Genomic DNA, 22,416 nt, shown 5'->3' with positions numbered 1-22,416 from the left:
TGAATTACAGGAGATGTAAGAGAATGAACACACACACACACACACACACACACACACACACACACACACCCAACTATTTAACCTTATCCCCCATTTAGAAAGCATGGAGCACTTGCACGTTAACTCCTTCTGTTTGCAGCTCTAGGCTAGCACCTCAGCACCCATTCAGGATCATGTCCTCTTCTAGCTAAATGATAGGCGGGGCCATGTTTCAAGTGAGGGAAAGCAGGAGGAAAGACATCTAGAACAGACTGAGCATTTAGTCTGTGCTCAGCCCTTTGCCTACCTTACCACTTTGAATCTTCGTAGTATCTCAGGGTCAGCCTTATTCCATTAGCCCCACGTTCTAATAGACATCTCTCGGGGTCAGTGGAACCATTCATCTTAGACATGCTATCACTAGTGTCTCCAGTGGAGTATCAGGATGGGAATAAGTGTCAGGTTCACCTCTAACATCACCTCATCATCATAACTGGTTCACTAATTCACTACCTTGCAGACACACTGACCTTTCTATTACCTGAAACCCCCCAGGTCTTTTCCAGATTGGGGTGTTTGCACATGGTCTGCTATACTTGTTCCCCCCTCCCCACCACAACTCTCTTTACCTGGCTAGTTCCTACCAATCGTACAGCCTAGTGGTTCTCAGAGTGTGGCCTCCAAACCAGTAATCTCAGCATTTATTAGTTTGGACCCACCTCAGACCTACCAAATCATAAACTCTGGTTGGGGGGGGGGTACCCAGAAATCTGTTGCATTTTTTTTTTTTTTTTAAACAAACTCCAGGTGATTCTGAGGCACATAAAGTTTGAGAAGCACTGTTCCAGGCTTTATCTGTCAATTCTTCAAGAGGAATTTCTTGACCCCAGCTCCCCAATCTGTATCATACCCCCATTGTTACTCTCTCATAGTAGTTATTCATTTATCACAAACTGCAAATTATGCAACTATTGGCATGTTTGTTTGTTTTTAAATCTATCTTCCTCAGGGTGCCTGGGTGGCTCAGTCAGGTAAGTGACCAACTCTTGGTTTGGGCTCAGGTCATAATCTCAGGGTCTTGAGATCGAGCCCCTTGTTGGGCTCTGTGCTCTGCAGGGCAACCACTTGAGAGTCTCTCCCTCTCCCTTTGGCCTTCACAAACCACCCCCCGCACCACCTCTAAAACAATAAATAAATCTTTTTTTTTTTTTTTAATCTACCTTCCTCACCAGACTCTGAGTTCTGTGAAGGCAAGGACCATGTATACCCAAAGCCTTATACCATGCCTGACACAGAGTAGGTACTCAATGCCTACTGGTCTGTTTTTCCTAGCCAACCTAGTATGTGACCCTGGTGTATTTCTTGAGTTCACTGTGAAATTTTGCCTCCAGTCATAAAAGGCATAACATGACAGACAGCCAAGTCTCATTTACTCACCATCCAAAGTAAAGACCACTTATGATTCCCGGTGTCTCAGACTTCCTTCACTGTCCATTGCTAAGAAACCACATGTATAAATGGGGTGGGAGGGACAGGGATTTAGACAATTAATTATCAGTAACCTGGGTAAATAACTTAGTGAAGGAGGAGAGCAAAATCTCAGCTATGTTATTTTTCAGATTCTCAATGGATTCTGACCACACTTGCTTTTTACTCAGAACTACTCTACTGCCTGGAAAGAAGCCTCAGTCCCTGTTAACCCAAGGACTCATTCTTTTCTTCGAGGCCTCACATGTATAATATGGAACCAAGATTCACTTTCCACCTAGGCTTGGTTAGACAGGTATTTGGATTTTAATTTCCTCAGAAAAAACTTTTAATATACATATTTTTCTCCCAGTGGCCAAAGGGACAGCCCTGTAAGATCCCTCCTGACAAGAGTGTCACTCAGTGCTTTTCCTAGGTGAGTCTTCACCTTACACAGGAACACCCAGAGGACTGTGGGTAGCTGGCAGCTGGGGGTCAGGAAAGCAGCTATAATCTTGTCCCAGGTAAAGTGTCCTAGGGATCCTACAGCACACCTCAATGTTCCCTCCCTGAACCCCAAGACAAAATCAGATTCACTTGAACCTTCAAGGCAGGCTTACGCCAGAGACAATCCAAACAGCGGCAGCCCCACCTGGCCGAGTTCTACCTTGGCCAACACGGCAAAGATCAGGACGGCATGCTTCTGTGTTCCTCAGCGCTGCTCTTCTAACACTCGTTCACGAAGACAATTCTTCTCTCCACACTGTGTTGCTGAGTTGAGAAGCTCACTTGTCTCTTCACCCCAATCTTAATCAGCACGATCATATCTGTTCAGTCAACATACAGATTCTCAACCTTTGCATCTGTCACGAAGCAAACTCAGAGAAGTGGAACCACCTGGCTGGGCTAAGACTTAAAAGCAGCCTTCTGTGGGGTTCTCTGATCTCCAGTCCAAGGAGGGAGTCCCTACTCCGTGTTCAATGTGATAGACATGCTTTGTTTTCCTAATGTCATTTATCCCCCACATTAACTCTATGTGACAGGCTCAGTATCTCCTTTTTACAGATGTGGGAACTGAGGTCTAGAAAACTTAAATACCCTTCCAAGATCACAAAGCTAATAAGGAAGCATTTTCACCCTGGGAACAGCTTTGATGCCCTTGTCCCAAAAACCCTTCCAGTGAACCTTGGGAAAGGGACTTCTAAGTGACACCTATACCCCAGTATAAAACCTAGAGCATGTCCAGTTATACCCTGAGCCTGTGGCATCCGCTTAGTGTGACTGTACCACTAAACGTGTATTTCCTGCAGCCTTGTGTTACTGCTGTACTTTTCTGGCTGATGAAAATGGCCCATGTCTCATTCACACCCTCTTTGCCCTTGGACCTCACCTCCACCCCAGCACTTGATGTAATCGCCTATGGGAAGGGGAAGCATGTGAGACGGGCTGAGAAAGCAGACACAGGCTTTCAGCATTGGTCTAAGGTGGGCTGTTGCAAACGGAACTGTGAAGGCCTGGCCCCAGCTGGGGCACATGAAGATAGCCCCCTCCTCCCCAAGAAGCTGTCAAACCCGTAGGCCAGTTAGGGGTGAGAGCAGCTTGGAAGGTGTTCTCTGTTTTCCCGCATTGTATCTCTACAGCTTACTCTGTGCCAGCTTTACCCAAACTGACTGAGAAAACTGACAAGAGTTAGAAAGCAAAACAAATTCATGCATAGGAACTGCAGTGGAGTCAATAAAACACAGATCTGATTTTGTTGGTGCTATGGGAAACTCTTGTTGCAAAAACAAAACAAATAAGACATCCAAAGTTGAAGGTAGTATAGTCCCACTAACACCCATTTCTAAATATCTTGGGAGATTTCAGGAGACGGGAGCTGGTGCCGGGTCACCTCTCAGGGCGTGGCTGTCCTCACGCTTCTCAGTTTTCAAATCCTTGGACTCTGTTGGTTTAGGAACTCAGAAGGCCTGAGGCCTCTCTTATCACACCTCGGCATCAGAATCCTGAATAGCAAACATCTTCTGAACTGAGTACAAGGAAGTTGAGATTACTCTGGGGTCCGAGGCTGATAAACAGGGTTTTAAAAAGCTGGTGGCAGGAGGCCCTCCTGAAAGCAACAGGTTTGCTGGGCCCCTGGGTGGAGCTTTCATTTCAGGACAGGCAGAAGGCCCCCTGTTAGAGACAGTGTGTCTGGATTTGAGGCCCTGGCAGGACATGGAGGGAGGCCATTTGGAAGGGCTGAGGCCCCTAGTCTGCCCCAGAGCAAGGAAGCAGAGTAAAGCTTGTTCTGTCCACTTGCTGGACACACACCTATTCTCTCCTCTGGCCTAGGCACCCCCCAGAGGCTGCTCTCTGCATGGAGACATTACTGGCTTTTGCCATAGCATTCTGTACTGGCTTCTACCATTCCTTCCAGATCGATCTCTGCTCCTAAACCTGCCCTGCATAAGGACTGGGACCCACCAGGACCCGAGAGGTGGGATGGTTGCTGCACAGGCAGTTCTGGGTCAGACAGCTAGGACCATGCTCCTGGGGCCAGAGCCCAGTTTCATGCCCAGACAGCAGCCAGGCTCGGAGCCAAGCCTGCCTCATGGCCCCACGGCTCCCTGGCCTCCCGCCAATCACCCATGCCAGGAAGGAACAGCCTGTAACCAGAGAGGAGTGGGCCACTGGGCACCCTGCCCTCTGACTTCTCCAGCAGCTCGGCCCAGTAGGAGTGTGATGCCTTTTGCCCAATTTGATGGTCAGTACAGAGGTTCAAGGGAGGGGCAGGTGGGTGGTAAGATAGAAATAGACACCGAATTCTGCAGGATCCCAAGCTTCGAATTTGAAATGTTGTTTTCCAGGCTCAGTCAGTCACAGCATCATTTGTCATCACTCGGGTCCTAACAGAGGAAAAAATACAATGGAAAATTAGATCCCGTGTCACAATGTCATGGGTATAAATAAAATGAAAGGCAAGCTTGACGTCAGTAATGAGGATTCTCACATTCCACTTCACTTCCTCATCGTCAAATGTGCAGCTCAATTTACCCCCTTGGGTGGTGGAAACCGGTTAGTGTAAACAGGTGGGGGCTCTGACGTTGTGGGGACTGGGTTGTTTTCTCCCTCAAAATCCCCCAGGAGCCCTGGGCAAACAATCCCAAGGGTGGGCCTCACTCCCTGTGCTGTGTGTCCCCTGGGTATGCAGTGACATTCTTAGCAGATATCACAAATCCTTCCTCTCAACCCCTCTGCTTCCACAGTCCATATTCTTGCACTCAAACTTTCCTTCTTAGGGGCAGTCAGCTTGTCCCTTCACCACACTTCCTGAGATTAGCTGAAGGGACGTTTCTCTACCTGGAGAAGAGAAAGGAGAAGCAAGAAAGAGAGAGCTGAGGACTTCTTTGCACAGGGACAGGGTGGCCCAGATGTGGCTTCAGCCTGCAGAATATGGACTCATACTGATTCATATTTTGAACACACTCTGGAATGTCATGCTCTAAAGGAACCCCATGGTAAATAATTTTGTAGCTCAAAATTACTCCCCCCACCGCCAAGTTCCATCTTTACACATCTAGCTATTCTTCTCTTGGGTTTTTCTCAGAGCGTTAAGCATCCCCGTACCCCAAAGGCATGGCCTGGTACACAATCTAACACACCAGACTTCAAAGCATGCTGAAGAATGCTGACAAGCTGTGCCACTTACGAGAAAACCAGCAGCTGTTCACACAGGACAGGGACTGGTGTCTGCCATTATCTGGTTTTACGTCCCCTCAAGGGCTATCTTGCTGGACCTGGGATAGGTGTGGAGTCTCTTCCTAATTCACATACTGTAAGGCAAACCCTTAGATGTTAACTCATTGTACTGAAATCATTACCTTCAACAAGCATTTGTGGACTCTGCTCTGTGGGGAGGCAGGACATTCTGGAGCTGGGCAGGGTGCTGTATGAGTATGACCCAACTCCGGATATTCCTGCTCTGATCTGTGAAAGATGGGACCAACAGTGGCATAGTATAGGGTCTCTGGTTCCTAGAAGATCCATTTAAAACATAGTTTTGGGGGCGCCTGGGTGGCTCAGTGGGTTAAGCCTCTGCCTTCGGCTCAGGTCATGATCTCAGGGTCCTGGGATTGAGCCCCGTATTGGGCTCTCTGCTCAGCAGGGAGCCTGTTTCCCCCTCTCTCTGCCTACTTGTGATCTCTGTGTGTCAAATAAATAAATAAAGTCTTTAAAACAAAAACAAAAACAAAAACAAAACATAGTTCTGGTGCTTCCTGACTATGCAACTGGGTGAGGTAAGGGGTGGAAGGGGCTGCACACAGTGCCGGGGTCCTGATGAGTACTCAGCAGCACCCACTCCCTTCTCCCAAATTACCCACTTGCCAGCATTACAACTGCTGCCCAGAAAGAAAATACGAAATGAGAAAGAAAATGCCTATTGCATATATGCACAAGGTAATATTCATTTCCTCATTCTAGCCTGCACACATGAACACATGCACAAGTGTGCAAACACACACACACACACACACACACACACACACACACACACACTTTAACCTGGCTTTTGATAGGTGTGATTATTCCAAGCCACAGATTACAGTGATATTTTTAGAACTAGATTCTCTGCTGCCACTCAAGAAGTAGATTGGATTGATAATGGACTGAAATGGCATTTGATCATTTCCCTCTCCAGGTGTCCCCAGCAGGGCAGAATTTGGTAGCACCTAGGCCTCAGGCACTTCTCATTTTGTTCGTCATTATAGCTGCTGAGGACAGCTCTGTGGCCTGAATTCTGGGAGACCTATTTTATAAGATGTGTTTCTGAGACCACAGAAGGTTTTTTTTCCCTTCGCCATAAGAATCTCATAAGAAAATGTTCTTCAAGATTTGTGCCAGCACTGGTCTAGGGCAGAACTGTGAAGGGCAAGGAGTTAGTTTCTTCCCATTATCCTTCCTGCTTTCTCTCACCAACTTAAGCATCCAGTGTTAAAATACCATACCTGGCTTCTAGAACCTTCTATGATAGTCTCTGTCCATTTTGACACTACCCAAGCGCTCTTCTTTCTTCCATTCAAAACTTACCCTTCCTATAAGCCTTTCCCAGATCTGCTACCTGCTAGCTAGATATAGGTTAACCATGAGGTAGGTGAAAATTCTGTGCCAGCAGGTAATGGTTTTGGAGTTTTTTTGTTTTATTTTTTTGTTATTGTGATGTTAAAGGAGCCCAGTTGTTTGTCTCACACCGATTTTCATTCAGGGTCTTCTCCTGCCAGGGTATGAGGTAAAGCAGGAGGCAGGAGCCTTGTATTCTCCTTGGAGTTTGGATATTCCTCTAACATACTGAGCATTTTGTTCTTCTTCTTCACACCCAATGTCCAAAACCAGCTTGTACTGGACTCATAAGAGCTGAGTGTCAAAATTTTAGGAATTTTGCCAGATGGTTGTTGAAACACTGCCATCATTAAAAATTAAATTATATAGGACCTACTTAAATAAATTATATTAAAAATAAAGGTAATAAATACTTAAACCTCATCACTTCCTAATTATTTCATTATGCCTACTCCTATGTATGCATTTGAAGTTACTTACGTCTCTTGGATCTCTGTGTGGGGACACGGCATGGGGGTGTTACTGCTGTTTTCCTTCCAACTCCATGTTCAATGATGTCATACTGGTAGCTAGAACTCTGCCATGGTGGATAGTATTGACATGCAAGAAGTCAGCAGACACTACAGATCAAGGCTTCCTTTACTGCCTCTTTCTCTGCCAAACCAGTTGGTAAGCACTCATCAGCATACCACTATTTTGCCCCCCGCTGGGCTCAGGGACCAGGCCTCTTGTCATCCAGGAGAGCTAACATCCAACTTCACGGATGTGGGGAGACATCTGCAGAACATCCCCAAACATATGCCTGTGCCTTCCCAAAGCCATTTCCCTAAAAGAGCTTCTGACACTCTCGAGTCACTCTTGCTATGTCCCCACTGCCACCACAGAGACACGTGTGCTCCCACCACAGGCACTCTCGCTCTGTCTCTTTCATAGTCAACACAATCTGCTTGGGGCTGCATTCTGTTAACTCCAACATAATTCTAGGGAATTTGAGAGTTGGCAGCCTGGAACTTGGGGTTCTGAAGTCTGAGAGGGGAGAAGCAGCAACAAATGGAATACTTGGGATATAAGGTTACTGTGCTGGGATGCCTGGGTGGCTCAGTTGGTTAAGTATCTCCCTTTGGCTCAGTTCATGATCCCAGAATCCTGGGATTGAGCCCCGCATAGGGCTTCCTGATCAGCAGGGAGCTTGCTTCTCCTTCTACCTGGCACTCCCCCTCTTATGTGCTGTCTTTCTCTCTCCCTCTCTCTCTGGAAAATGAACAAATAAAATCTTTAAAAAAAAAAAAAAAAAAAAGGTTACTGGGCATACAATCTCCTATCATTTGGTCCCATGGGTTGACTTCAAAACTGGGAGATGAGGGGCGCCTGGTGGCTCAGTGTGTTAAGCCTCTGCCTTCAGCTCAGGTCATGATTCCAGGGTCCTGGGATAGAGCCTCACATTGTGCTCTCTGCTCAGAGGGGAGCCTGCTTCCCCCCTGCTCTCTCTGCCTGCCTCTCTGCCTACTTGTGATCTCTGTCTGTCAAATAAATAAATAAAATCTTAAAAACAAAACAAAACAAAAAAAAAAACAACAACTGGGAGATGAGTGGTTCTCCTCAGTTCTCCACCGTAGACATTTTTTGGCAGGGGACCGATGCAGATTAGAACTGGAGTTTTTACAAGTAAATCTGTAGCTTTCACCTCTGATTTTTAAGACACTCAGCTTTTATTTTTTTTTCCTGCAAAGTGAATGGGGTCAAAAAGTATCATCCTTAAAAGAATACATAGTGTTTTGCACTCTAGAGAGCCCCATCACACTGACTATTAGATAAAACTTTTTAGAATAACACTGAGGTGGGAGCAACACACACATCCCTATTCTCGTTGTGAACAAAAGAGGCCCAAGACACCTAACTTATCATTGCCCACCTAGCTGGTTTGTGAAATGGCTGGGACTAGGTCCCATGGGGCCAAGTAGATCTGTAAATGCCATACCTTACAAAGATCGAAAACATGATATGCAATTATTTTAACCTGAAGTCAACCACGTCAGCCCATGTGCTATTCTCTCTTCCTCCTCCAAGGACTCTCATGTCTGCTTTCCACTTGGTTCCATGGCATTGAGCTATTTAGAGATTCATCTTGGCCATGCAAACCATTTATTTACTAGAAAGTAAGATTAGGGGTTGACCTTCAGTGTCCTTAACAGATGACACCAGAGTACAAAGAAGAAGACCACAAGGCCGTGGCATCGCAAGGCCACACAATCAGTGGGGGAAGGAGGAAGTGGTGAAAACGCCACACGTCTAAAACAGACCATGGTGTTCTTAAGGTGTGAATCCACATACTGTTGACAACTAAGCAATTTTTTATGAGACTATGGTTTATTACTTCCTGGATAAAAGACGGGATGACATTAAGCCTTATTAATTTCCTGGCCAGTTGGGCAGAGACTGCAAAGTAGGGAAAGCAGAGAGGCCAGTTTTTGCAAAACAGCTGCTTACCCAGTCCTTGGGCCAGACCCAAAGAACGGGGGGAAAGAACTCCTTATTATATCCTTGTGAGAGGGTTTGTTTTACAAATGACTGGAAAACTTTGTACCAAAATGTTAATGGTGGTGATTCAAGGAGAAATGAAGACTTAAAAAAAAAAAAATACCACTATCTAAATACAGTTTTTAGCAGAGAATCAACTTTTTCCAGTCTTCTTTATACTTTCAAAAGCACAATAACACCTTAAATTGATAAAGCAGGTCAGCCTCTGCAAAGTGTTCTTGTCCGTTACTTCAAATGAGCCTTATGAACGTCCTATACCAGAATTCCATCCTTAAACAGACCAAACCAAAACCTCCCCCAAAACACCAAGGGGACAGAGTGCTATGCCTGCCATTGCTCCAACTTCCTCTCCTAAGTCGCTGTACTCCCTTAGGATCCACAAAATTTCACTCCTGATCCTCAATCCTACCACAAAATTGAGTTCAGAAGATACTCTGTTTGGTATTTCTTTTGGTGTTTATTTACATGTCTGCCTCTTGGCTAAAATCAATGACAAATGGCTACTTTGAAAAGTAAGACACAAATCATTTTAATGTAACTTTCCCATGAATAAGAGTAACGCTCCCTTTTCACCTGTCTTTTTTTTTTTTTTTAAGATTTAATTTGTTTATTTCTCAGAGAGAGAGAGCACAAGCAGGGGGAGCAGCAGGCAGAGCAGGAAGAGGGAGAAGCAGGCTTCCAGCTGAACAGGGAGCCTGATGCGGGACTTGATTCCAGCACCCTGGGATCATGACCTGAGCTGAAAGCAGACACTGAACCGACTATGCCACCCAGGTGCCCCTTCACCTGTCTTTTTTTTTTTTTTTAATGTTAAAGATTTTTTTTATTTATTTGACAGAGGGAGAGAGATCACAAGTAGGGGGAGAGGCGGGCAGAGAGAGGGGGAAGCAGGCTCCCCACCAAGCAGAGAGCCCGATGCAGGGCTTGATCCCAGGACCCTGAGATCATGACCCAAGCCGAAGGCAGAGGCTTTAACCCACAGAGCCACCCAGGTGCCCCAACTTCACCTGTCTTCTTAATTTGAAGTCAAGTGGATTTAGTCTTTAGGTCTGATTAAGGCAAAATTGGGATTCAAGTCTTTGTGCAAATAAGAACTACTGTGAATGGTTAATAATTCTTTGAGGGGCCACCTGAAACCTTGTACCATGGGAGAGGCAATTTACCTTTGTGACTTGAAAAAGTAGCTGATTTTCTTTCACTGGTAAAAGCAAAGCCACTGAATTATTGGGTAGTAACGAGCTAGCTTCCCAAGAACTTCCATGCTCCTATTTTGCATCACTCTCACCAAGTAAACATGACTTCAATATTAAAATCAAGAATATTTTCATAGGTGACAGATGTATTAATTATCTCGATCTTGATCACTACATATGTATATCAAACCATCACGTTGTACATTTTAAGTATATGTAATTATATTTGTCAATTGTTCCTCAGTAAGACTGGGAAGAAAGAGGGGGGAAAAAGAATATTATCACTAAACCCAAACATCAAGATGATTTGATGGAAAAAGGTGTCTGTCTTGGAGAACATAATCATATTTTAACATATCATTGAGGAAAAGAGACAGAAAGAGATAAAGAAAGGGGGGAGGGGAAAGAGAGAGGAGAAGAGAAGTCAGTATTCACAGGGCACAAAACAGAAAAAACGTTACCGCTAACAAAAGTATTCAGCTGTTCCCATGGCTGGAAAATAGAATACAAAGACCAGAAATGACTCATGTGTCTATAAATATTTTAATATTTAATAAGTGTGGCATTTTAAATCGGGGGGGAGGATAGATTATCAATAAATGGTATTGAGATAATTTGTTGGTTTTTTGGTTTGTTTTTTTTTAGAGAGAAAGAGAGAGAGAGAGCAAGCACACAGGGAGGGGCAGAGAGAGAGGGAGAAAGAATCTTAAGCCGACCAGTGTGGCACTTGACGTGGGGCTTGATCTCTCGACCCTGAAGTCATGATCTGAGCCAAAATCAAAAGTCAGATGTTTAACTGACCGAGCACCCAGATGCCCCACAATATGCTAATATTTTTGAAAAGTATTTTAGAATAAAAATTCTAATTTTATTTGAATTTTAGATTAAAATTTTAATATTATAAAAATGCCAAAAAATTATAAAAGGATAGTTGTCTAATGTTGGGCATAATAGTGTCTTTCTAAGAATAACACCAAAGGCATCGGCATAAAGAAAAGACAGATACATCTGACTTCTTAAAAATTTTAAATTTTTGAATATCAAAAGAAACCACAATACCAGTTCTTTCTCAGAAATATGTATTAAAAATATTTTCTCATATCTATAGGTTGTCTTGTCATTTTCTTGATCATTTATTTTGAGAACACAACAGCATGGATGAATTTCAGAAATGTGTTTTATGGAAAAAGTATACATTGGATGATTCCATTTATATGAAGTTCTAGAATAGGAAAAATTAATCTAAAGTGATGGAAATTAGATCTATGTAAAATGGCATAAGGGAACTTTTTGGGGAGACAGAAATGTTCTATAATTTGATTGGAGTCATGGATACATGGGTATATACATTTACCAAAACTCATTATATTACACACTTAAAGTAGATGCATTTTGTTGTAGATGAATTATATCACAATTACAGAAAAAAGAAAAAAAAGAATCCATAGTAAATATTGAAGAAAATGACAAACCGAGAATATTTGCAACATCTAAGACAGATAAACTTGTGAGGCCCTCAAACACAAAGAACTCTAAAAATCAATAAGAAGGGTGGCTCAGTGGGTTAAAGCCTCGTCCTTCAGCTCAGGTCACGATCCCAGGGTCCTGGGATTGAGCCCCACATTGGGCTCCTTGCTCAGCAGGGAGCCTGCTTCTCCCTCTGCCTAGGACTCCCTCTGCCTGCATGCTCTCTCTCTCTCTCTCAGTCTGACAGATAAATAAAATCTTTAAAAGAATAAAATAAAGGAGTAATTTATAAAAGAAGAAATAAAAATGGATAGTAAATATGAAAAAGACACCAACTCTTTGGAAAATAAGCAAACATAAATTCAAAAAGCAACAATAGGGGCGCCTGGGGGGCTCAGTCAGTTAAGCATCTGCCTTTACCTCAGGTCATGATCTTAGGGTCCTGGGATGGAGTCCTGATCGGGTTCCCTGCTCAGTGGGGAGTCTGCTTCTCCCTCTCCCTCTGCTGTTCCCCTGTTTGTTCTCACTCTGTCAAAATAAATAAATAAAATCTTTTTTAAAAAGAAAGAAAAACAACAATATAATTTATTATTTATCAAATTGATTTAAAAAAATATACTAAAGTTTTGTTAGGGGCAGGTCAGATCCTTAATGGGGTGTAAATTGGTACAATATTACTGGAAGAAAAATTGTCCACATATAGCCAAAGTCTTTCTGCTTTAGCAGGATGTCTACATGTAGGAACTAAGGGTGTACATGCTTATTTTGCTTCTTCAAATCACCACTGGTGCAAAGATCCTTAGGTTTACCCTTCTGTTATGTACCTAGGTCCCAGGAATTAAAATATAAACTTAATTGAGATAGCCCAGAATAAGCACTGTGTAGACCCCAAGATAATTACCAACTAACACTCTCGGAATGTGTACCCATTAAGAGACCAGAGGGAGGGGCGCCTGGGTGGCTCAGTGGGTTAAGCCGCTGCCTTCGGCTCAGGTCACGATCTCAGGGTCCTGGGATCGAGTCCCGCATCGGGCTCTCTGCTCGGCAGGGAGCCTGCTTCCCTCTCTCTCTCCCTCTCTGCCTGCCTCTCTGTCTACTTGTGATCTCTCTCTGTCAAATCAATAAATAAAATCTTTTAAAAAAAAAAAAAAAGAGACCAGAGGGAACTTACTCTTTAAATCATAGATCGGCCCCTGGTTCACACCAGTGCTGGCTCACACTGGATCCTACCATTGTGAATAGCACTTGCCTATAGCTCAAGGCTAGCAGGCTTGAGGGCAAGAGGCCGACCTGTCACTAGGCTTGGCCCAGTCACCATGGCCAGGAGGACGGAGTCATCTGGTTTGTCAGCTGGGTTACAGCTGTGGTAGAGGACAGCATATTTGACTGAGTCTCATTTAGATCACACAGGGTAGGGGAGGAGTTCCCAATGGAAGGAACCATGGCCAGGCTAAAAAGATAGAGATTTTACTCTGGGGACAAGCAGGCATTCTTTCGTCTCCATGCTCTGGCTCTGCAACTTCCTCCTGTTCTGGGGTGTTTTCTCCAAGTTATCTAAGGAATGAGCCACCAAGTGAATCAACTTAAGTCTTTTGTGTGTGGGATCCGTCTTCCCTGCTGTGGTCACAGGTAATGTGTGAAAAACAGAGTGGGAGAGGCTACCTCTAAATGAAAAACAGGAGTCACAGAAAGAGCCCCTCTCAACCTGGGAATGTGTATGTAGGAAATGAGTCTGCCGAGGGGTATCACGCAGAGGAATTAGTGAAACGTATGCGGTACGTACATAGGCCATCCGTACTAGGCTCCATCCTCAGGTGCTCAGAGCTGGAAGATTAACCAGAGGCCTTTTCTAGTCGATACTAACCTCTCCCTTCTTTAATTTCACAATGTGATTTGCATCAGCCCACCAGTGACCTTCAAGTTGTTCTTGCATTGTTTCAAAGGAATTCAGTATGTCTCCTTAAATAGCAGGAAAACCACAAGACAAATTCAACCTCCTTCCTGAAGCGTCTCCTGATTACCCCACTCCAGGAGGATCACTCTCTCTCATTACCCCTATGGTCATATTGGCAATCATCACATCCTGGTTTGTGGCAGCTTTCCTTGTGTCGCCTTGAATTACTACATATTTTTAGCATCAAGGTTTACTCTTTCTGTCTTCACATCTTTCCTCCCCACAGATCTGTCTGACATGTCTCTGGCTCCCCAACAGCACAGAGCCCACAGTGCCAGGCAGCATGACCTAGTGCCTTGGAACCTGGGTTACCAGAGCCAAACACCTGAGTATGAATTCCAGGGCTGCCTGTCACTAGCTGTGTGACCTTCACAAGTTACTCGGCCTCGGCGTGTCTCCCTTACCTATAAGATGAGGACCAAAGTGGCACCGACTTCACTGCGCCGTTACAAGGATTGAGACAAATGCACGGTAAGTGATTAGCCCAGTTCCTAATGGTGTTATAAGTACTCGGTAAGTGTCAGCTATTCCTATGTGCATGCTTCGTAAATACCCACTGATTGAATGGTTCTAGTGGGGAGGAAATTTAAGGAAAGAGAGGGCTACTCCAGAGTGGCATGAAACCCTGAAAGGGGGAAGGAAAAACCTACAGACCTTGTCCAACAGGCTGCATGGACCAGGTCAAACATTATCATGGCACTGAGGGTTCAGGATGAGGTGGGAGAAATGTAAGGAAGGGAGGGCACAACTGAGGTTTTACAACACAAATAAATTATAAGAATACTATTAATTCATTCAACAAATATATATTGGGTACTTATAGTAATGCAGGAAAACAAGACATTCCCTTTTTTTAAAAAAGTTTTCTTTTTTTTTTAAGATTTTATTTATTTATTTGTCAGAGAAAAAAAGAGAGAGAGAGAGAGCACACAAGCAGGTGAAGCTGTAGGCAGAGGAAGAAGCAAGCTCCCCACAGAGCAAGGAGCTCAATACGGGACTTGATCCCGGACCCTAGGATCATGACCTGAGATGAAGGCAGACGCTTAACTGGCTGAGCCACCCAGGCGCCTCAAGAAATTTCCTTTTTTGAGCCTAATGAAGAGTGTAATATCCAGGTTGTATCATCTCTCCATGTCTATCCATCAAGCTGTTATAGTTCAAGCCTCTATGGCTTCTGACCCGAATCACTGTCAGAATTAACCAGGCTTCGTGCTAACCCTGCTCTTTTCCTTACCAAGCTACTGAGCAGAATGAGTCAGGTGAGTTCTCTATAATACCTGAACACTTGATTCCTTTTCTGAATATTGTTACTGGCTCCCCACTGCCAGCAGTCTGTCCCTCTTGGATCCCCACACTCAAGCTTCTCAAACTTCCAAGGGTATTTAGGATGGTCTTCCTGAACTCTCTATCTAGACAATTCTTTCTCTCTCTTTCAGAAGCAGCTCCAGTAACAGGCCCTGGGAAGCCCACCATATCCGTCAGAGCCCAGCCCAAAATATAGACACCACTTTCTAAATTCAAATAGAGTGGATTTAGTACAGGTGATGGAAAAACTGAGCCACCAACCAGGGGACAGTGAGGCACAGCAGAGATTAGCTCCAGCAAGAAGCTGCTACCACTCCCAGGCTGGAGGTGCAAACAGAGGTCACCAGACCCCAGGCCTGTGATCACCCTGCTGAAGCTGGACGCCAGTGGGCCTGTCCAGTAGGAGATGGAGTTATGACTCCCTCTCTTCCATCCTCTAATCTGTCCCCGTTGCCTCTCATTGGCTGAACCAGCCAGAAGCCAGCTGACATGGTCTGCAGGAGTGCCCCACTCCCAACCCCAAAACAGAGCAAAGACAAGAAAGAGTGAGGGATGGAGCTGCTCCCCTTCCTAACTCCCTTAGGCACATTGTCATGGTCTTCCCTCTGCTCCCTTAAATCTGATCCCATCTTTTTTATAGCCCTCATCTACTAAGTTGTGATTTGTGTTTACAAGTCTGTTTTCCTTAATAGATTGTGTAATTCCAAGGGGAAAGACAATAGCCTTATTCATCTTGGTGTCCTTAGCTCTGGGCATAATGAAGGGTACATAACGGATATTTACTCTTTGTTGGGTATTTGTTAAAAGGAAACTCCTGGAGTCACCTCCAGCTAGCCCTCCTTCTCCATCTCCTTGCTTGATTTACCTACCTTGACTGAACTCTCGGCACTAAATAATAAACAAGAAGGAGCTTGGGGGTCTCTTGAACTCTCTGGGTCTGCAATCCATAGCCTTATATTTAAATATACCCATCAACAAATTACCATAATTATTTATACTCAGAGCATCACCCACATATCAACCTTCTACCTTCCCATAGCTACATGAAAATTACCCATGGAAATTCTTCCCAAATCTCAAGATACCATCCCTCCACCACCCAAGATGCTTCTAGGCCACCTCTCCCTGCTGTTAATCAGTGTGTGCTCAGGGTAAACAAACTAATTTTAAAATCAGCTTAAGCGAAACATAATTAGGAAGATAAATTAGCTGCCCCCCCCAATTGCATAATGAATGCCTAAGGAGAAATTATTTTTATTATCTACCATTTTTATGATCTGTGTAACATTTTCTCTTCCATCATTGGAGAGGACACTTAGCTGATGGTGTAGAGAAATACCACAGAACCTAACTTCCGACCTTGATCATCTGTACAATGATTACCAAAGGAGAAAAATGAACTGTTTTGTTTTTCTTATCTTGAATTTACAACACCAGCCTAGCTATTGAGGAAAAGAAGCCTGTAATTACAGTCAGACAATCAGGGTTCAATTCTTGGTTCTGACCTATTGCTGTACAATCACAGGCAAGTTAGGTCACCTCTGAACGATCAGTTTCTTCGCATGTAAAATAAGAACGATGACAAAGCCGAACTCAACCACGAGAGCCCACACGTCCTTCCTATCTGGTTCTAAGCACTTCATATGAACTAACTCCTTTCATCTTTGCCCTGAATTACCTACTGTTATTTTTATTTTACACATAAGGAAACAGGCACAGAGATTAAGTAACCTCCTCAAAGGGCTGCTGTAGAAATTTAGTGTGATTTTATATTTTGAAATCATTAAGAAATTATCTGAAACAGAGTAGGGGCTCAATTAATTTTTTCCTTTACAAGCCCCTCACCCAACCTACCTCCGCACCAAAATAACCAGTGTTTCTAGAAATTGGTTTGTTATTGAAGCTTCTTTGTTAACAGGCCTGGATTCTTCATTCCTAGATATGTATTAACTATGCCTCAGTTTCCCTCTGTGTAAAATGAAACGTCAGACTATATCGGCAGGTGCCAATCAATGGCTCATGAGAGGAACCTGGCCTACAGTTACATTTTGTTATGTTGCACAATATTTATATTATTAAAAAGTAGCTGCTAACATATAAAAATCAGTAGGTCTATTTCCTTGCACCACACACAAAAATAGACTCAAAATGGATGAAAAGACCTCAATGTGAGGCAGGAATCCATCAAAATCCTTGAGGAGAATGCAGATAGCAACCTTTTCGACCTCAACCCAGCAACTTCTTCCTAGAAACATCACCAAAGGCGAGTGAAGCAAGGGCAAAAATGAACTATCGGGACTTCATCAAGATCAAAAGCTTTTGCACAGCAAAGGAAACAGTCAACAAAACCAAAAGACAACTGACAGAATGGGAGAAGATATTCGCAAATGACATATGAGAGAAAGGGCTAGTATCCAAAATCTATAAAGAACTTATCAAACTCAACACCCAAAGAACAAATAATCCAATCAAGAAACGGGCAGAAGACATGAACAGACATTTCTGCAAAGAAGATGTCCAGATGGCCAACAGACACATGACAAAGTCCTCCACATCACTCAGCATCAGAGAAATACAAATGAAAACCACAATGAGATACCACCTCACACCAGTCAGAATGGCAAAAATTAACAAGTCAGGGAACGACAGATGTTGGTGAGGATGCTGAGAAAGGGAACCCTCCTACACTGTTGGTGGGAATGCAAGCTGGTGCAGCCACTCTGGAAAACAGCATGGAGATTCCTCAAAAGGTTGAAAATAGAGCTACCTTATGACCCAGCAATCACACTACTGGGTATTTACCCTAAAGATACAAATGTAGTGAACTGAAGGGGCACGTGCACCCCAATGTTTATAGCAGCAATGCCCACAACAGCCAAACTCTGGAAAGAGCCCAGATGTCCATCAACAGATGAAGGGATAACAAAGATGTAGTATATGTATACACACACACACACACATTTCAGGCTTCTCTTGAAAAACTGACCCATATGGCCAATCAGGCTCTTACTCCCACAGGTCAACATTCTTTTCGAGTTGTGCATGGCCACCTCCTTTTACAAAGGACACCTATTTCTTGGTTTGCCATAGTTCCATTTCTTACAGCTTTTTGCAGAAATAGAAGTCTTTCCCCCTTCCATCACTAAGGATCCATGATTCCCTGACACCTGACAACATTTCCCACAAGAAGTACCCACTATAGGGCACCAGAGTTTTTCACTGAATGTTGTTGTCCCAAAGGGTGACCAATTCATTCCAGTTTCATTAGGACTTACCCCTTTTTGGACTGGAAAGTCCTGCATCCGGGAAACTGCTTGGTCCCAGGTAAACCAGGTTGGTCATTCTACATCATAGCACAAAACAAACCCCCAACGGCCCTTCCCATCTAGGACAAGCCACACTGCACCCTCTTGCTCTGGAGTCTCCTTGGGCCATTCTGCTATGCTAGAAGAGCATGTATCTGTGTATTGGGGGAGGGGGCGGGGTCAGGAATTAGAGAGCCTAGACCTTGTTACATGACTGGTTCTCCCAAAGGGGTTCTGTATGACCTTAAGTGGCTCTTTGAGTCTCTGAACCTCTCTGCTCTGCCATTCATTCATTCAACATCTGCTTCTCAAATGTCTTCCATATGCCAGGCACCTTTCTAGGCACTGAGGACACAGCAGTGAATAAGCAAGAACAGGGTCCTTGCCCTTAGAGAACTCACATCTGTAAGAAGAAACAGATATTAAAGCAAGTAAACAATATCTGATAAAATTTTAGGTGGTGATAATGCCATAAGAAACCATTGGCCGCATGAGAAAGGCAAAGGCTACGGGGGCCATCACCAATTTTGGTGGGTGCCGAGGAATATCAGAAATCAGCCAAAATTCCACCTGGCCTCCTGTTTTAAACACTATGTAATTCTTAACTTGAGGATCTTTTGGTGCAGGGGATATATGTCACAATTTAATTTTTCAATTGCAAAATATTTCTCAGTAAAAAAACTGCTTTATGGCAACAATCCATATCAATATCAAATATGGGTCTCATATAGAAGGTTTGGAAATGTATCAAGACAAATCCACCCAAATAACTCAATCCACAAGGGTTGAGAAAAGAGGGAAGCCCAAGCTTATTAACAAATCTGACAATATTTTATTAAACAAAATGTAGCTGGAGTCAGAGGCCCATGTGCTAACACTAGAAGCAGAAAAATAAGTGAATGAATGAATACACAGACTGTCCAATACCTGTCTCTCTCCCCTCCAAAGAGATGGATACTGCTTTAAAGAAGGAAGTAACCACTTGATAAAAATTCAGTAAGGAACACCACTATGGTATGCCATTCATTCATTCATTCGTTCATTCATTGCACAATTAAATATTGAGTACCTACTATACACCAACATTGTTATTAAAAATAATGAAAGAAGGTGATATATGGGAAGCCCAAAATATTTTTCTAGATTTAAAATAACCCTTATTGGGGGCTCCTGGGTGGTTCAGTCCATTAAGTGTCTCCCTTCAGCTCACGTCATGATCCTAGAGTCCTGGGATTGGGCCCTGTGTCGGGGTCCCCACTCCTCAGGGATCCTGCTTCACCCTCTCCCTCTGCCTACTGCTCGCTCCCCCTCCTTTGCTCTTTCTCTCTGTCAAATAAATAAATAAAATCTCTAAAAAATAAAATAAAATAAAATAATCCTTATTTGATTTTTCTGGTTATCAAATAATAAATAGCTTTTTGTAATTTTGAAGCTTAAAAATGTAATACAAGCCATCCTTTAATAAGCCAGGGTTTTTCAACATTGGCACTATTTATATTTTGGGATGGGAAATTCTTTGTTGTGGGGGCCATCCTGTATGTATCACAGGATGTTTAACAGCACCCCTGGACTCTACCCACTAAATGCCACCAGCTTCCCCCACCCCCGCCACCATACAGACACACCAGTTGTTAACACTAAAAATGTCTCCAAGCTTTGCAAATACCCCGAGGAGTCGAAGTCACGTGCTTGAAGAGCGCTACTACGAGGAATCCACTTTGCTCACATAATAGGGAGCTCAGAAATGAAAGCCTATGGAGAGGCCCCTTTTTCCTCCAGGCAAATAAACAGGAGATTTCCACCTGGAAGAGCCTTAGCACTACCCTTCCCTCTTTGATGCCAAGACACCAGCCCTCTGGAGAAAGGCAGCACTGCCCCAATCTGGGATGGGAGGACAGGGAAGGGGGTGGGGACGGGCAGGCTTGGGCTCTGCTAAGGGGATCAGCGAGCTTCTGGAGCTTACACTGTTTGCGTCATGCCTGCTGATCCAGGCCATGCCCCAGACCTGTATGCCTCCAAAGGAGCTTTGCCAACAACCCTGGGAGAAAAGCTTCTCCTGTTTGAGGCTTACCCACATGTAAGTCCAGCAGTCTGTGGGTGCTCTAAGCCAGGCAGATTAAAATTGCGCCTATCTTGAGCACTGATAGGAGCGAGTTTATGAAGCTGGAAGCAGGGCACGCCTGCCCGTCCTTGCCCTTCTACAAAGACTTAACAAAGAGTTCATTGTGCACAACCTAATCTGAGACAGAATTAATGCACCTGCCTGGCCATTCACCTCCACCTTTGGCTGGTGCTTCAGAGCAAATGCTAGTTATATAGAAGCAAACGTTTTCAGTTGATAGAATATGTCAACACGAGCCCAAGTCAGGCACAACGTTTGTTAAGTACCTGTAATCTGAGTCCTGGCTCTTAGAACAAAAGGGAAATAAGTCTTGTGTGTGTCACCACTTAGTGTCTCAGAGTCAATGGTTCCCAGTCACAAAAAGGAGGAGAGTTGAAGAAACGGAGATGGTAAGAGAATCCAGGTTCTGCTTTTATTCATTAATTTCCTAAATATTTGTTGAGTCCCTGTTATATGCCCATTACTGTGCTCTACACATGGGGAGAGCTTAGCTTTAGGTGGAAACCTTAGGGACTACTCAGCTCCAGCTGCTTCTTGCCATAATCATCGAGAAGCCAGTTTTGCCAAATCTTCCAAAATTTCAAGAGAAATTAGAAAACATGACTTTTATGTAAAATCTTTTAATTTTAAAGCATAAGCTGAAATTTTAAAATGAAAACAAAACAAAAAATCCCTATGTGGACAAAACCAGTCCAGTTTTCAAGCCTTCAAACCATAACTTCTGCTTTAGAGACAATGAAAAGTTGTAGTTACGAGTAAGGTACTCTGTGATGAGCACTGAGGAACATATAGAACTGCTGATACCATACTGAACACCTGAAACTGATATAACACTGTATGTTAACTAAACTGGAGTTGAGATTTAAAAAAAAAAACCTAATTAAAAAAAATTAAAAAGTGAGGTACTCTGGTTCTACCCCTTGCTCGCTGTATCATCTTGGACAAGTTATCTAACCTCTCTGTGCCTGTGCCTTACTCTCCTCATGTATAAAATGAGTATGATAAAGCATAGTGTAGATTCTTAAATTTTTCTTAAAATTGAATTAACATATAGTGTATTATTAGTTTCAGAGGTAGAGTTCAGTGATTCATCAGTTGCATAGAACACCCAGAACTCATTACATCACATGCCCTCCTTAATGTCCATCACCCAGCCACCCCATCCCACCTACCTTCCTCCCCTCCAGCAACCTCCCTCCTCAGTTTGTTGCCTATGATTAAGAGTCTCTTATGGTTTGTCTCCCTCTCTGATTTTGTCTTGTTTTATTTTTCCCTCCCTTCCCCCATGCTTCTCGGGTTTGTTTCTTAATTTCCACATATAAGTGAAATCACATATTGTAGACGTAAATGAGAGAATATATGTACATGCCCAATCTATAATATCTCAATAAATGTGAACTATCATTTTTGTAGGTCATCTGGTCCACTCTCCCAGGAATCTCTTTTACAACAGCACTGAGAGTCGAACATTTAATCACTGCTCATGCACATCCTGAGACAGGAAGCTCATGATTTCCTAGGAAATGCCAGTTGTATATTAATCCCTAAATCACAGTGGCTTAATCCAATATATGTTCATTTATCGCCCATGCCCCAAACTAATGAGCTCAACACACAGACTGCTCTGTTCTACTCTATGCCCTGTGAATCCATGTATCTCCTATCTGGTGGCTTCACCATCCTAAAGGACCTTCCCAGAATCCTCTGGGAAGCCAAGCATTTGGCTCCTTTGGCTCAGGTCATGATCCCAGGGTCCTGGATCGAGTCTACATGAAGCTCCCTGCTCAGTGGGAAGTCTGCTTCTCCCTCTTCCTTTCCCTCTGGCCCTCTTCCCCTCCCTACCCCTGCTCATGCTTTCTCTCTCTCTCTCAAATAAATAAATAAAATCTTAAAAAAAAAAAAAGTAGACTGAGGGTAAGGGAAGAAGTAAAGCTATTTATGTTCATAGATGACCATCATTCTGTGCATAGAAAATCCCAAGGAATCCAC

At 43.6% G+C, this 22,416-nt stretch overlaps 1 protein-coding gene across 1 annotated transcript in view; it reads right to left on the bottom strand.

The window, feature by feature from the left end:
* Positions 1 to 2,928: 2,928 nt before the first annotated feature.
* Positions 2,929 to 22,416, bottom strand: part of AGGF1 (angiogenic factor with G-patch and FHA domains 1) — a 123,669-nt gene continuing 104,181 nt past the window's right edge. Inside the window, exon 15 of the mRNA XM_047729257.1 lies at positions 2,929 to 4,331. The gene's annotated coding sequence lies outside the window, so the exon portion shown is untranslated. The remainder of the gene's footprint in view (positions 4,332 to 22,416) is intronic.

The sequence above is a fragment of the Lutra lutra genome, chromosome 5, assembly GCF_902655055.1.
Source record: "Lutra lutra chromosome 5, mLutLut1.2, whole genome shotgun sequence".
Classification (NCBI taxonomy): Eukaryota; Metazoa; Chordata; class Mammalia; order Carnivora; family Mustelidae; genus Lutra; species Lutra lutra.
This window is presented reverse-complemented; position numbering and strand designations above follow the sequence as displayed.